We start from the raw sequence: 14110 nt of genomic DNA on the forward strand, positions 1-14110 counted from the left end.
TAAGAACAAAAGGTTGTTCAGATTTTGCCTTAGATTGTGTTGTGTTTGAGACAGCTTCTGTGCAGAAGTGTCTATGACCTGGACTTTCTTCTTGTAGTCCATCCATTTTCTTGGGCCTAAAATAGGTCATGTATGCTTCCCCCCTCACCTTCAATGGTGCAAGGTTAATCTATCATTACCTATGGCACTGACATTAATGACAGGGAGTTGGCAGTGGGGGCAGGATAGTAGTTGGTGAGTAGGGCCTCTGACTTTGATCAACTTTAGGATCTAATTGAAGTGGTATATAATGGTCGGTAATGACTTTCAGGAAGCAATTGATAAGGTTTAATATAAGAAACATGTGGAAGTTTGTGGGATCAATGATAATGTTTAAAATTAAATTGACGCTTTTTGTTCTTGGGAAGAGTATCATTTTGTTCTTCACAAAAGGCAATACGTGGAAACTAGAAAATAAGTCTCCCTTCTCTTTAAGGAAACCCTAGTCTGCTGAGATTGGAAAGTAAATGAAAATACGACATATGTGGCCCAGCCAGGCTTGTGCAGGCGCTCCAGATTTGACCTTCTTTGCTCGCCTTCTATTGCTCCAATTCTCTGTGGCATATTCTATGAGCCCTAGAGAGAGCGGAACTCCAACAGGACAGGAAATCCTCCTTTGTTAGAGAGTTAACTTGCAAAATCTTTTTCACCCAGTGGGTGGTGGGCATCTGGAATTCACTGCCTGGATTGGCGGTTGAGCCTGAAATGTTCAACCCATTTGAAATGTACCTGGATCTGCACCTGAAGTGCTGTAACCTGCAAAAAAAAATGGACTGGCAGTACAAATTATTCTTAGAACCTACCTTATACTGGGAAGAAAACTATGACTGCACATTACAGTCTGAAAGGCAGGATTTTTTTCTCCAGATATAGCCACACATGGTAATTGTAAATGAAATTTGTTGCTTTTTTTTGAAAGTACGGAATGTCATATAATTTATGCAATGTTCTGCAGAGTTACACTATGCTACATAATAATAGAACATTCTGTGCGTAGGCTGGGATCAAGTTGGCAGCCTTTATTTTGGGCAGCTGTGACCTCTGCTGTACCTGTGTTGGGAGAGAGGTCCCAATGTCAGTTCTAGAACTTACAAAACTATTTAATCCCTGAGATACTATAAGCAATGACACAGGAAATTTGCTAGCTTAACTATTTAGATATATATATATATATACATAATAGCCACAGAAACCATAAAAACCATAGAAAACTTACAGCACAGAAAGAGGCCATTCAGCCCATCATGTCTGCGTCAGCCAAAAAAAGAGAAAAAAAAGAAACTAACCAATCGTTTTTATCCTACTTTCCAGCACCTTCAGGGGTGGTGGGGATTCAGACAGACGGTGGGGGTGGGGGTGGGGGGACGTCGGACAGTTGTGGTGGGAGGTCAGACAGTCGGGAGAGAGGTTCGACTGCTGGGCTGGGGGGCCAACAGGGGGTGTGGGGGGTGGGGGTTGGACAGTCGGGGGGAATGACAGTGGGATGGAGAGGTCAGACAGTTGGGGGAGGTCGACAGTTGGGACAGCATGATCAGTGAGTCGGGGGCAGGGTTGAACAGTCGGAGGGAAGCGGGTCAGGCAGTCGGCGAGGGGGAGGGCGTCAGGCCTGAGGAGGAGTAGTCAGGTGTTTGTGGGAGTCCTGTGTGGTGGGAGGGCAGGGGAAGAGTCCCATAGGGAGGTGGTAGTCAGTGGGTGGAGGGAGTCCCCTGGGGGTCACTGTGGGTGGGGGGATGGTTAGTGTGGATCTGTACAACAGTTACCCAGAAGCTAGAAGTAGTTTTAATTCTTTTAATGTTTTTTGGGTAACTACTGATGTAACGCAGTTGGAAGTATCCAAAGTTTGCGATTTAAACTGCATTTTCGGATGGTTCTCATTGCAGGGCAATTGCTCATTGGTAATTTGCACTTCCCAGGCAATTGCCATGCAATCCTTAACTGGGAACTTCCGGTGGGCTCCCCAGTGCATCTCTGATACCCCCAGACCCCTAGATACACTGCCCTGGAGCTTGGATGTTACGGCCCTTTATATTCAAATATCTCATAGCTGATTGTCATATATTTTGTATTCATAAAACAGCAAATAGAAAATTCATTGTTGATTTCACTCCTAGCAAAAATTATGCAAAACACAAATTCTAAAATGAGACTCTCCCAAATTTACTTTTTTTGTTCTCTAATTGGAGGTAAAAGTTAACACTGAAAGGCATGCCTGGATCCTAGTTTGCACTTAGCTGCACATTTAGTCTCAGCTAAGGTGGCTGTAGGGATGGTATACTAGTCCCACCATCCATGAGCAATTCAGGCAAGGTACTGGAAGATAACTTGCAGCAGTGGAACTGAACCTCAGTATGAATTTTAGATGGAGGGATAACATTTATCTGGGAGAAAAAGTTCCAAAAACTCACCACTGGCTATTCATACAAGAGCCACCTCTTTGTCAGAAGTTAGGATTAATTGATGACCTCATAGTGAAGGTGCCCCGAGGTAGAAGCAATCATGATATGACTGAATTTTACATCCAGTTTGAGGGAGAGACGAGTGGGCCTAAGACTAGTATTTTAAACTTAAATAAGGACAATTATGAAGGCATGAAATCAGAGCTATGTAAAGTGAACTGTCAAATTAGTTTAAGGGATAGGCCAATAGAAATGCAGTGGCAGACATTTAAGAGGATATTTCAGAATATACAGAATAGATACATTCCAACAAGAAAGAAGAATTCCAAGGGGATGACCCACCATGGTTAACTAAAAAAAGTTAAAAATGGTATCAAACTTAGAGAAAAAGCATATAATTGTGTAAAGATGGGTGGCAGATCAGGAGATTGGACAAAATATAAAAAACACTAAAGAATGCCTAAAAGATTGATAATGAGGGAAAAAAATCAGAGTATGACAGAAAGCTAGCTAGAAATATGAAAACAGATGGTAGAAGTTTCTGTAGATATTTAAAAAAGAAAAGAATTAACAAAATGAGCATTGGTCCTATAGAAAGTGAATCTGTGGAATTAATAAGGGAAAATAAGGAAATGGCAGATGAGTAGGACAGGTATTTTGCATTGGTCTTCACTATAAAGGATACATGTAACATCCCAGAAATAGCTGTAAATCAGGAAATGGAAGGGATGGAGGAACTCAAGAAAATTACAGTCACCAGGGGAGTGGTACTAAAAAAATTGTTGGAGCTGCAAGCTGACAAGTCCCTTTGTCCTGATTGACTTCATCTGAGGATGGTAAAAGAAGTAGCTAGTGATATAGTTGAGGCGTTGGTTTTCATCTTCCAAAATTCCCTAGATTTGGAGAATGTTCCATTAGATTGGCAAATAGCGAATGTACCTCCTCTATTCAAAAAGGAAGGGAGACAGAAAACAAGAAACTACAGGACAGTCAGCTTAACATCAGCCTTAGGGAAGGTGTTAGAAATTCTTATTAAGGATGTTATAGCAGGGAACTTGGAAAAATTCAAGGTAATCAGGCAGAGTCAACGTGGTTTTGTGAAAAGGAGATCATGTTTAACCAATTTATTAGAGTTCTTTGAAGAAGTAACATGTGCTGTGGATAAAGGGGAACTGATGGATGTAATTTACTTAGATTTCCAGAAAACATTTAATAAGGTGTCACATCAAAGGTTTTTGTGGAAAATAACAGCTCATGGTGTAAGGGGTAACATATTGGCATGGATAGAAGATTGGCTGGCTATCAGGAAACAGAGAGTAGGCATAATTGGATCATTTTCTGGTTGGCAGGATGTGACAAGTGGAGTGCCACAAAGATCAGTGCTGGGGCCTCAACATTTTACAATTTATACAAATGACTTGGATAAAGGGACCAAAGGTATGATTACTAAATTTGCTGATGACATAAAGATAGGTAGGAAAGTAAGTTGTGAAGAGGACATAAAGAGGCTACAAAGGGATATAGATAGGTTATGTGAGTAGGCAAAGATCTGGCAAATGGAGTATAATGTGGGAAAATGTGAAATTGTCCATAAAAAAGAAGCATATTATCTAAATAGTGAGAGATTGCAGAGCTCTGAGATGCAGAGGGATTTGAGTGCCCTACTGCATGAATCACAAAAGGTTAGTATGCAGGTACAGGAAGTATTTGGAAAATCTAATAGAATGCTATCGTTTATTGTGAGCAGAATTGAATACAAAAGTAGGGCGGTTATGCTTCAGTTATACAATGCATTGGTGAGACCACATCTGGAATACTGTGCACTGTATTGGTCTCCTTATTTCAGGATGGATGCAAATGCATTGGAAGCAATTCAGAGAAGGTTTACTGGACTAATCCCTGAAATGGGTGGGTTGTCTTATGAGGAAAGGTTGGACAGTCTATCTGCTTGTATCGTAACCACAAAACCATTTTAAAGAGCCTTGTTGCAGTCAATTGACAGGTGAACTATTGAACACCTGTAGAAAAGTCTTCAAAAATAGTCACATTCCTTGTATCTGCTGGAGTTTAGAAGAGTAAGAGGCGACTTGATTGAAACATATAAGATCCTGAGGGACCTTGACAGGATGGATGTAGAAAAGGTATTTCCTCTTGTGAGAGAATCTAGAACTAGGGGTCACTGTTTAAAAGTAAGGGGTCATCCATTTTAGACAGAGATCTTTTCTCTCAGAGGGTCGTGAGTCTTTGGAACTCACTTCCCCCAAAGGCTGTAGAAGCAAGAGGGTGAAAGGTTATTGGATGTAGGCGGGAATGTGGAGTTGAGGTTACTATCAGATCAGCCATGATCTTATTGAATGGAGGAGCAAGCTTGAGGGGCCAAGTGGCCTACTCTTGCTTTTAGTTCGTTTGTTTGTATGTTATTATAAATCCAGGTACTAACAGTCTTTCTTTACTGCAAAAAAGGCCTTTAGGCTCTTGGAACCTTTTATCTGGCGCTAAAGAAGGCAGACCTACATGTGGTATTATCCCAAATCCTCTGTGTTTACCATCATACGATACATTAAGGGATGCTTTCTTCCATTCAGTAATGTTGGTTAAAAATTCGCCATGATTGTAAAGGTGGAAATCCACATGATATACATGTCAACATTTTTGCCAAAGTTACTGAAGAATGTTTTGGGTGATTTTATTCGGAACATTATCACAATTGTATTGTTGCACTGCAAGGTTAAAAAGTAATTGAGTGCTGGTATTTGAATACTTTCCTTGCCCTCTGTTGTTTTCTCATACATTATAAAGCCAGTCTACCCATGGGAAGCATTTAGTTAACAGGAACCTTGGAAGAACAATAGGCATTCTGTACGTTCTCGGTTGCAGTTTCTGCTTGTTCGTGGTGCATGGTTAGCTGATAGGAATGTGACTATTCTGGAGAAGACTTTTCTACAGGTGTCCAATGACAACAGTTCACCTGTTAATTGATTGCAGCAAGGCTCTTTAAAATGGTTTTGAGGTTATGATACATTTTGTCTAAGAGGCTAGATTGACAAACTTTGGGTACTACCTGAAAATTAATAAAACAAAAAAGAAATCACATTTCAGCTGCTTGGTAGAAGGTGTACAAAAAAGTAAAAAATATATTTAATATATGTCTCAATGTCTAATGCCAGGAGGCTATTCCCTCTGGCTGGAGAATCTAGAATTAGGGGACGTAGTCACAGGATAAAGGAATAGCCATTTCGGACTTAGATGAGCAGAAATATCTTTACAGAGTTGTGAATCTTTGGGGCTGTGGTTGCTCAATCATTGAATATACCCATGACTGAGATCAATAGATTTTTGAGGTTGGATCTTGGGTTGGATCCCTGATGTTTGGGTCAAATATGGAGGGCATAACCCTGCACTGTAGGGGGAACAGTCACCCTTAGTTAGTGGCCAGAGTCTGGGCTTGCCATCCAATTAAGGTTGACAGGCAGACTCTCAAAGCTGGAGGGCCAAAAGGAGGCTCTCCAACTTGGAAGAAACAGCTGGCTGCCTTTTCAGGTAAGAGAGGGCATCTCAAGGTGGAGGCACTTCCCAATTTCCAACTTGTTAGATAAAAAATAGACACAGGAGACAGGTTACCATGGTGAATGGGGAGCCCCACACCCCCACCAGAGGCCAGGCAGGTGGGCAGAGTATCAAAGCCTGCCTGGAGTGCTGGCCCTCCAATCTGTCACCAGGAGGTCACCTCCAAGCAGCTGGTCTACTCCTTGATACCTCAGTGGGCCCAAAGGCCAACTGGAAAATTCTAGTTGGCCTCTGACAATTAATTGGCTTTTAATTCCCATTAATTGACTACGCAACACATCCCATTGGGTATTAAAAATCCTGAAGTTGAACTCTAAGGGAATCAAGAGATGTTAGGGTAGTTAAGCTGAGGTTGCAGATCAGCCATGATCTTATTAAATGGCAGACCAGGCTCAAGGGGCAGTATGACATATTCTCCTATTCTTTGTTGCTCTGTGGGAGACTAGAGCAGGAATACTTAATTTCAAGACTGTGGGATCTAAAGTTACTTGAGGCAGTGATGGGGTAGCGTGGATGGAGTAGGTCGCATGTAGCGAACAGAACATTTAACATGGGGTTGGAAGCAATGATCCCTAAACTGCTCAGCTGTAAAGCAACCCAAAAGTCCCTATGCAGGCCATGCACAAGATAGTCTGTTTAGTTTAAAGGGACCATGCACTTAAGTAAATCATCCACACACTCTAAAAAGTACTAGAGGGAATATTGATTGGGAGAAGTAGTTTTAGTCCAGTTCTACATTCCAGTAAATAGTTATCTTCTACAACTAGGTGATCCCGGGGCTGGTTTGCCTGAATGCAGCCTCAGAGCACACCAATCTTGGAGAGGGGACCTAGATATTATTCAAGTATTTGCATATGCAAAGGACCTAAAGCCTATTTCAGGTGTGGGTATTGAAGAGTTCTGCTTCGGACACCATGAAGTAGGCTTCCAGTCTAGAGTATGTTAATAGTACGTCTTTATTAACAACTCATAACTATGTGCATATTTATAGTAGAAAGTACAGGTATGCAGCTGACCCCATTCTAGGTCTTAACCCAACAGTGTCCATCTCCAGAGTGACCCTGGCTCTGGGTCATGTACCTTCTTACATCACTGTGTGGGTGGTACTCAGTCCAACATTAACCCTTTATGTACCAGATCCTACTACGACAGGTGTAAGACACCACTTGTTTGTCTTTACCCAGTATGGCGGGGATGGTGAATTCATGACTAGAGGTCTGTGCATGTTTCCTGGGTTCAAGCAGCACTCAAGAAATAGAGGCTCTGGAGGCCAATATGTTTTGGGAACAGACTATTCTAGATTTAATAACGAGTCGTGAGTCAGAATTAATTCATGATATGAGCATCTTTGAAACAGTAATCATAAAATAATAACATTTTTCAGTTCAAGAAGGTGAGTGCCATGCATTCTGTTTGGGTGTTGTGGCTGTCAAGGTTGAATAGCTGGTCTTGTGTGCAAGCGCGATGATGTGTTTGTGAGGCTTGTTGCAATACATGTGAAGATGCTATGGAGCATATGGTTGTCAGGTATGAGTCCTGACTCATAGAGCAGAATCTTCCTCTCCTGCCATAAGTTCCATGGTGGGATGAGAACATCAGAGTGACTCCCGCCACGGAGTGGGGCGGGCTTTTACGTGCAATTGTGCGTTCTTGCCTCATTAATTATGTATGCGTGTGTTCCACATTGTGTCTTGTGGCAGGGCGGGCAAGAAGTCAGGCGCCTGTGTCATGCCCAAGCGCCACATTTAGAAGGCACCTGGACAGGCTTTCACCAATGGGAAGAAGGACAAGCAGGAGAAGGCAGCATCCCATGGCTCCCTGCTTCAGCAACACATCCCTCGAGCATCTCCTGGAGGCAGTGCAAGAAAGATGTGACGTCCTCTTCCCCAGGAATGGCCGCAGGAGGCTATCCCAGCTGACTACTGTGGCCTGGGAGGAGGTAGCCAGAGCAGTCAGCACCCGTGGGGTGCGGAAGAGGACTGCCCTGCAGTGCAGGGAAAGGGACAATGATTTAATTCTTGCTACTAGGATAAGTGAATCTTCTACCTTTCCAACCCACCGCAACATTTGTGTTTGCCTCATGGAACCTGGGTGTCACTGGCAAGGCCAACATTTCTCTTGCCCATCCCTAAATGCCCTTGACAAGGTGGTGAGCTTGCTGCCTTATCGAATCCCTGTAGTTCATGTGCTGTGCTGTTAGTGAGGCAGCTGCAGGATTTTCACCCAGCCACAGTGAAGGCACAGCCATGGAGTGGAGTGCAGGGCAACTCACAGGCACTGCTGTTCCCATAAGTCTGCTGCCCTTGTCCTTCTAGCTGGTAGAGCTTGTGGGATTGGAGGGTGCTGTTCAAAGACCCTTGATAACTTGCTGCTGTGCATCTTGTACATGTTACACGCTGCTGCCATTCTGCATTGGTGGTAGAGGGAGTGAATGTTGAGGGTGCTGGATGGGGTGTCAGTCAAGTGGGCTGCTTTGTCCTGGATGTTGTCCAGCTTCCTGAGTGTTGTTGGAGCTGAACTCATCAAGGCAAGTGGAGAGTATTCCATCTCACTCCTCACTTGTGCCATGCATATGGTGGTTAGGTTTTGGGGAATCATGAGCAGCCTGCGTGCTCTTTCATCATCTGCACTCACAATCCATTTGTATGTCCTTTTGCAGGAGAAGGCGGCCCGCAACAAGAGGGAGATAGAGAAGACGGGAGGGGGAATGCCTGAGCTCAGGCTCCTCACTGCATTCAAGCAGCAGACTGCAAGAGTTGGCAGGGGAGGGCTGTGACCATGCCTATTCCGATGGCGAGATTGGCCTCCCCCAAGCATCTAGTGAGGAAGCATGCATAATCCATACAACCTCAGAAAATCAAGGCAATTGATAAGTGCCACTTTTGAGTCACCTAGGTAGTCACTCATTCTCTCCTCTCTCCATTCTAGGTCCCAGTAAGAAGAGGGTGAGGCCAGTCCCTACACCTGAAGTCAGCCCCAGCCCCCAGGAAGAGGATGAGGATGACTTTACATCTGTACAGCCATCAAAACATTCACTGGCACCCTCCACCAGCCCAGAGACACACACCTTGGTGGGTCATAGATCTAGTTCAGGCTCAGGCTCACTCTGGTGGTCACCACACACATGTGTCTACAGCAGGAGGAGGCAGAGACAGCCAAGGTCTCTGGCACTCAGAAGATTGCTGGAGAAGAGACTTCTGCTAAGTCTGAGTCAGATGACGAGCCTCTGGAAGTGGCCATGGAGACGATGCTGGAGTATCAGCAGGGCAACATCAGGCAGAGGTGTCAGAGGCCCTCAAAAGAATGGGACATGAGGCCGAGGAGTGTGTTCCTCTGCTCTCTGAACTAGTAGCTCTGACATACGCGTGCATCGAAATCTTCATGGGGAGGAAGGGGGATGCCATGGAGAGCCTGGTCCAACAGAACGCCCAGTTTCTGCCGGAGGTGAGCTCAGACCTACACTCCATTGCTGTAGCCATGGATGAGCCTTCGCAATGGCTACCTGGGAGGGTGACAAGGCACCTCGAACTCTCTCCAGGTGCCCCTTATCCTCGAGTCAGGGAGAGGTCCTTGGGCATCCAAAGGGAGGAGGAGAGTCTGGCAGACACCCTGGGGGCATCCACCCAGGAATCTCCAAGGGTGTCCAGGCATTCCCAATCCCCTCTGCCTGTGACCTCTTCAGCTCCAGCTGCTCAGGCTGGGAAGGGCACACCTGCTCTGGAGCAGGAGACTCAAAGCAGCCCAAGGCCCTCCAGAGGATGCCTGCTAAAGTCACTACAGACGACAGAGCATGGTAGTCAGCAGGCTGTCTCCACCTCTGCTGTGGATGTTGGGGAAATGACGTAGTGGTAGAGAAAGGAAAGTTAAGAAGTATTGAATGAGCACTGGAGACACGGGTGTTCAATCATTGTAAATAGTTTTTGCACTCCCAAATATATGTTACCTTGCACTGTTTGGAAGCCTTCTGGATTCATTCTTCCTGCTAGGAGACCAGCAGGGGACCAGGCACATGCTCAGTCGGTGCCTGATGATGTGCCTCTGGAGTCATCCGCGATGCAGCAGGTGCAGGAGATGGGGCTGGGTGTGTGGAAGCATCTGGGGGAGATACATGTGGCTATGCTTGGCTTGGTGTCTGTGGTGGAGGAGTCTACGCGGACGATCGCCGAAGCAATGAGCCACATGTCCGAGCGCCATACGTCTTCCATGGAGAGAGTGGCGACTCTCGTGGATAGGCTCCTCCAGGAGACCCATCAGGGCTTCCTGGGGATGCGCTCTGACCAGCAAGCCCTCACATCGGCATTGACCTCAGTTGGTCGGTGCCAGTGTGGGAGATGGTGTGGGCATCAAGTTTCTCAGTTCGGTGCCCATCCATCAATGGTGAGCAGGGAGGTCCAAAGCAACCTCACGTCGGTGCAGCAGCTGCCTGTTGTCTCTGCGAGCACCTCTCAGGGTGCTCCGGATGAGGGCGGTAGCTCCTCCGCCCCTCCCCCAATGACCGTAGCATCTGGTGAGGCTGCGACAACTGGGGAGATGGCAGCTGTGGAACTGGAAGATCCCTCCCAGGCAGGACCAGCACAGGCTCCACGGGCCAGAGGATGACCACCAAGGTCATCGAGGCCGACAGGACAGCAGAGTCAGCAGGCTGTCTCAGAATCCACTCCCAGCGATGGGGCAGCACCACGACGTTGCACCTGGAAACGTAAACATAAGGCACCTTAGGCACACCACGGGTTTATCGCTGGTGCTTTTTTGTTGGCCCGAGATGAGGTCTTTATGATTTGCTTTGAATTGAAAAACCCTTGTCATTTTGTTTCATTAAGTTTCTTTGCCTGTGATATTAAATTCAGACATGTGGCCATGGCTGAAGGTGCCTCTTTTCTTCTGCAGGTGGTTTCCAAAAATGTTAGGCGTGCTTTGTGGGACATTCAGCTTTATTAACAAGGCCCTTAGTTACTGTACCTAACCTGGAAGATTTGGCACTTAGGTATTGAGTATGGAGTCTACAGCCCAGGCTTGTCCTGGGGGTCCATCTGTGCTGTGCTAGCTGAAGGTTCGTTGAATTAAAGCCTCCCGGGTGTCCCTGCTTCTCTGCAGTATGCCCGGGTCAGTGTCTACCTCCTCATCATTTCCCTGTGCATGCTCATCCTCAGACTCTCTGCTGGACTCATCATGTGCAGCCGCAGCCACTGCACTGACGTCTTCATCGTCCACTGCGTCCCCTCTTTCCAGCGCAAGATTGTGGAGAGCGCAGCATGCAACCACTATCAACGACACATGATCTGGGGGGTACTGGAGTGCGCCACCCGAGCAGTCCAGGCATCGGAAGCGTATCTTGAGAAGACCGATGGTTCTCTCCATCACAACCCTTGTGGAGGCATGGCTCCTATTGTACCGCTGCTCAGCTTCTGTTCTTGGCCTCTTGGCCCTGTGCCCCTTGTGCCTGAGCCTCTGCTCCCAAAGGTGGCTCCCCTGGAGGCTGAATGTGCACTCCTGGCCTCCTCCCCCTTCTAGCCCTCCCTCCTCAGAGGAGGTGCCTCCAGTGGAGAGTTCAGCTCCCATTCCCAGGCTATGGGAAGGCTTCCAGAAACCTGCAGGCCCAAAAAGATTCCTCACTGCAGAGTGCTGACTTGAGGGTTAAGAGTCCAGACAAAGCAGCTGGTATGCGTTTTGAAATATTGCAGATCACACAGGCAAGTTTCAAAAACTTTGAAAAATCAATACTCGAGGGAGCACACTCACGACCCCAGTGAGCCTTCTTATTCTGCCCGTGGGTGAGGTTTATACAAATATGTCCTACCCACCTGCCCATTGCGCCCGTGCGCCAACCCGAAGATTGCACAGGCGCCAAAAAACCGGCGTTGAATGGTGAGTCAGGGGCCTTAAATGGCCCATTAATTAATGGCGGGCGCGCAGCGGATATCATCGCACACCCGCCCAACAAAATATCCCGATAGCACGCGGTGATGTCTGGACGCTCGCCCGATGTCACCATGCATCATTTTACGCGCAGACGTGCGGGGCCCGTCCCTGCACCCCAATGGGAAAATTCTGCCCATATACTCACTTTTGTCCAATGATTTTGTTATATTTTGCAAAAATTGTCACAAAGTTAGATGAGGCTTGTATTACTGTCATGAAAATGTAATAATTTTCATAGTATTATTGTGATTTATTATAAAGATAGGTTAATATTGGGGTTTGGCTTAGTTTCTATGTGTGAGGTTGTGTGTTGTGGGGGGATTTAAATTGAATTGCAGACAATGATCTGGAGCTTTTGAGTTATCAAAAGAGAAGCTAGGTTTGAAATGCTAAATACATAAACATAAACAAAATTACCTGGAAAAACTCAGCAGGTCTGGCAGCATCGGTTGTGAAGAAAAGAGTTGACGTTTCGAGTTTCGAGTCAACTCTTTTCTTCTCCGCCGATGCTGCCAGACCTGCTGAGTTTTTCCAGGTAATTTTGTTTTTGTTTTGGATTTCCAGCATCCGCAGTAGTTTTTTGTTTTTAAATACATAAACATGGCTGAAGTTTTAGAATGTGAGGTGTGAGGAACATTTGCATTTTTAGATAAACCAGAGTCATGAATTTCAAAGAGCTGTTACACCTAGCCAACAGGGGCTAAGCCAAACAGTATGTTTATTTTTCCCAAAGATTACTGATAATATAAGATTTATATTATGGAAAAAGTAAAGTGGCAAAAACATATTGGGACAATGGAATTCACATTAAAAAGGGAGAAACCTGTATAAAGGAGATGAGGTTATGTGTAAGGAGAGGGAATTCTATGATCTAACAAGCGTGAAAAGTCTCCAGCTTCTATGCATCAAGCTGCTGTCTACAGGAACTGAAGTTAAGAAAACTCATTATGAATCTCCCTGTCCAGGGTATTCTGTGATTTGCCTGGGTCTGTTAAAATCTCTCTTGTTTTACTGTTGCCTTAATGAGGTGTAACTGGGAGCTAGATTAATGAGGAGATTTAGGAGTTATTATGGTAGTAATTTGTAGACCTATGTATGTACTTGAAAACCTTTTTCTTCTATTAATAAATGTTTCATTTAGTTTTGTAAAAAACCTCTAAGTCTTGGTGGGCTTATTACTACTGATTCAAGGCATGCATCTTGAAATATAGTACAAATTGCAAACAGTTGTGGCAGCTGTTTCAAATTTCCTTCTGGGATTTGAGCAGCTCAGCAATTACCATCCACTGTGCCATAACAATTGACATATTGTGATTGAAAGTAATGTAGATTAAAGCATGGAGATCCAAAGAAAACAAATATCATGTGATTAAAATGAACAAAAAAGCTACATGTTGTATAAATCTCTGGTATAAAAAAACACCTTGGAGCACTCAATCGGGAAGAAACATGCAAAAAGGAGAAAACAGAGGGGGAAATAAAACGCACAATCAAAGAGGAGGTTTTTGGATGTGATGAAGAAAATGTTGAGGGAAAGGATTATTTTGGGGAGAATTCCATAGGACAGGAGCTTGGTAACTGAGAAATGAGCCTCCAATAAAGGTGGAAGGGAGTTGGGAAGGAGCAGTAACCTAGAAAGCAGAATCCACTTGGAGATATTTTCTTGCTGAAAATTAAAATGCCAAAAAAGAGTTTAATCTGAGCTAACTCAGTCCCAGTAATAACCCAAAGGTGACAGCTAGTAATGTTGGAATGTCTCCAAAATGCTTAGTTATTGAATCATTATTACATTATTTCCACAAAAATAAAGGTGGGTCAAGAGTTGAGCAATCTACTATTCATTATTTAGAATCTATGCATGAATACTTGGTTCTTGTTTAACAAATTAATAAAACAATGCTAAGACTTTGCAGGCAAGGATAGGTGAACACTAACTCAGTGATCAGGAAATACAACTGTTACCCTCATTTGGTTTTGCTCACCTGTTGAGATTGTTTGCTGGGGTGTGGCTGCTATCACATGCAAGCAACAACTTGCAGCAAGAGATGAGAGTTGGGCATCAGTGAGGACTAATGAAAGGTGAATCACTTGAAAAGTGTGGCAAGTAGCCATTAAAAACCCTAACCCAATGTCACTTATTGACACACCCAACAAAGCTGCGATCATGAAAGCAATGAGCCTCCTGTCGA

Source organism: Cetorhinus maximus, chromosome 15 (genome assembly GCF_964194155.1).
Source record: "Cetorhinus maximus chromosome 15, sCetMax3.hap1.1, whole genome shotgun sequence".
In the NCBI taxonomy this organism is placed as follows: domain Eukaryota; kingdom Metazoa; phylum Chordata; class Chondrichthyes; order Lamniformes; family Cetorhinidae; genus Cetorhinus; species Cetorhinus maximus.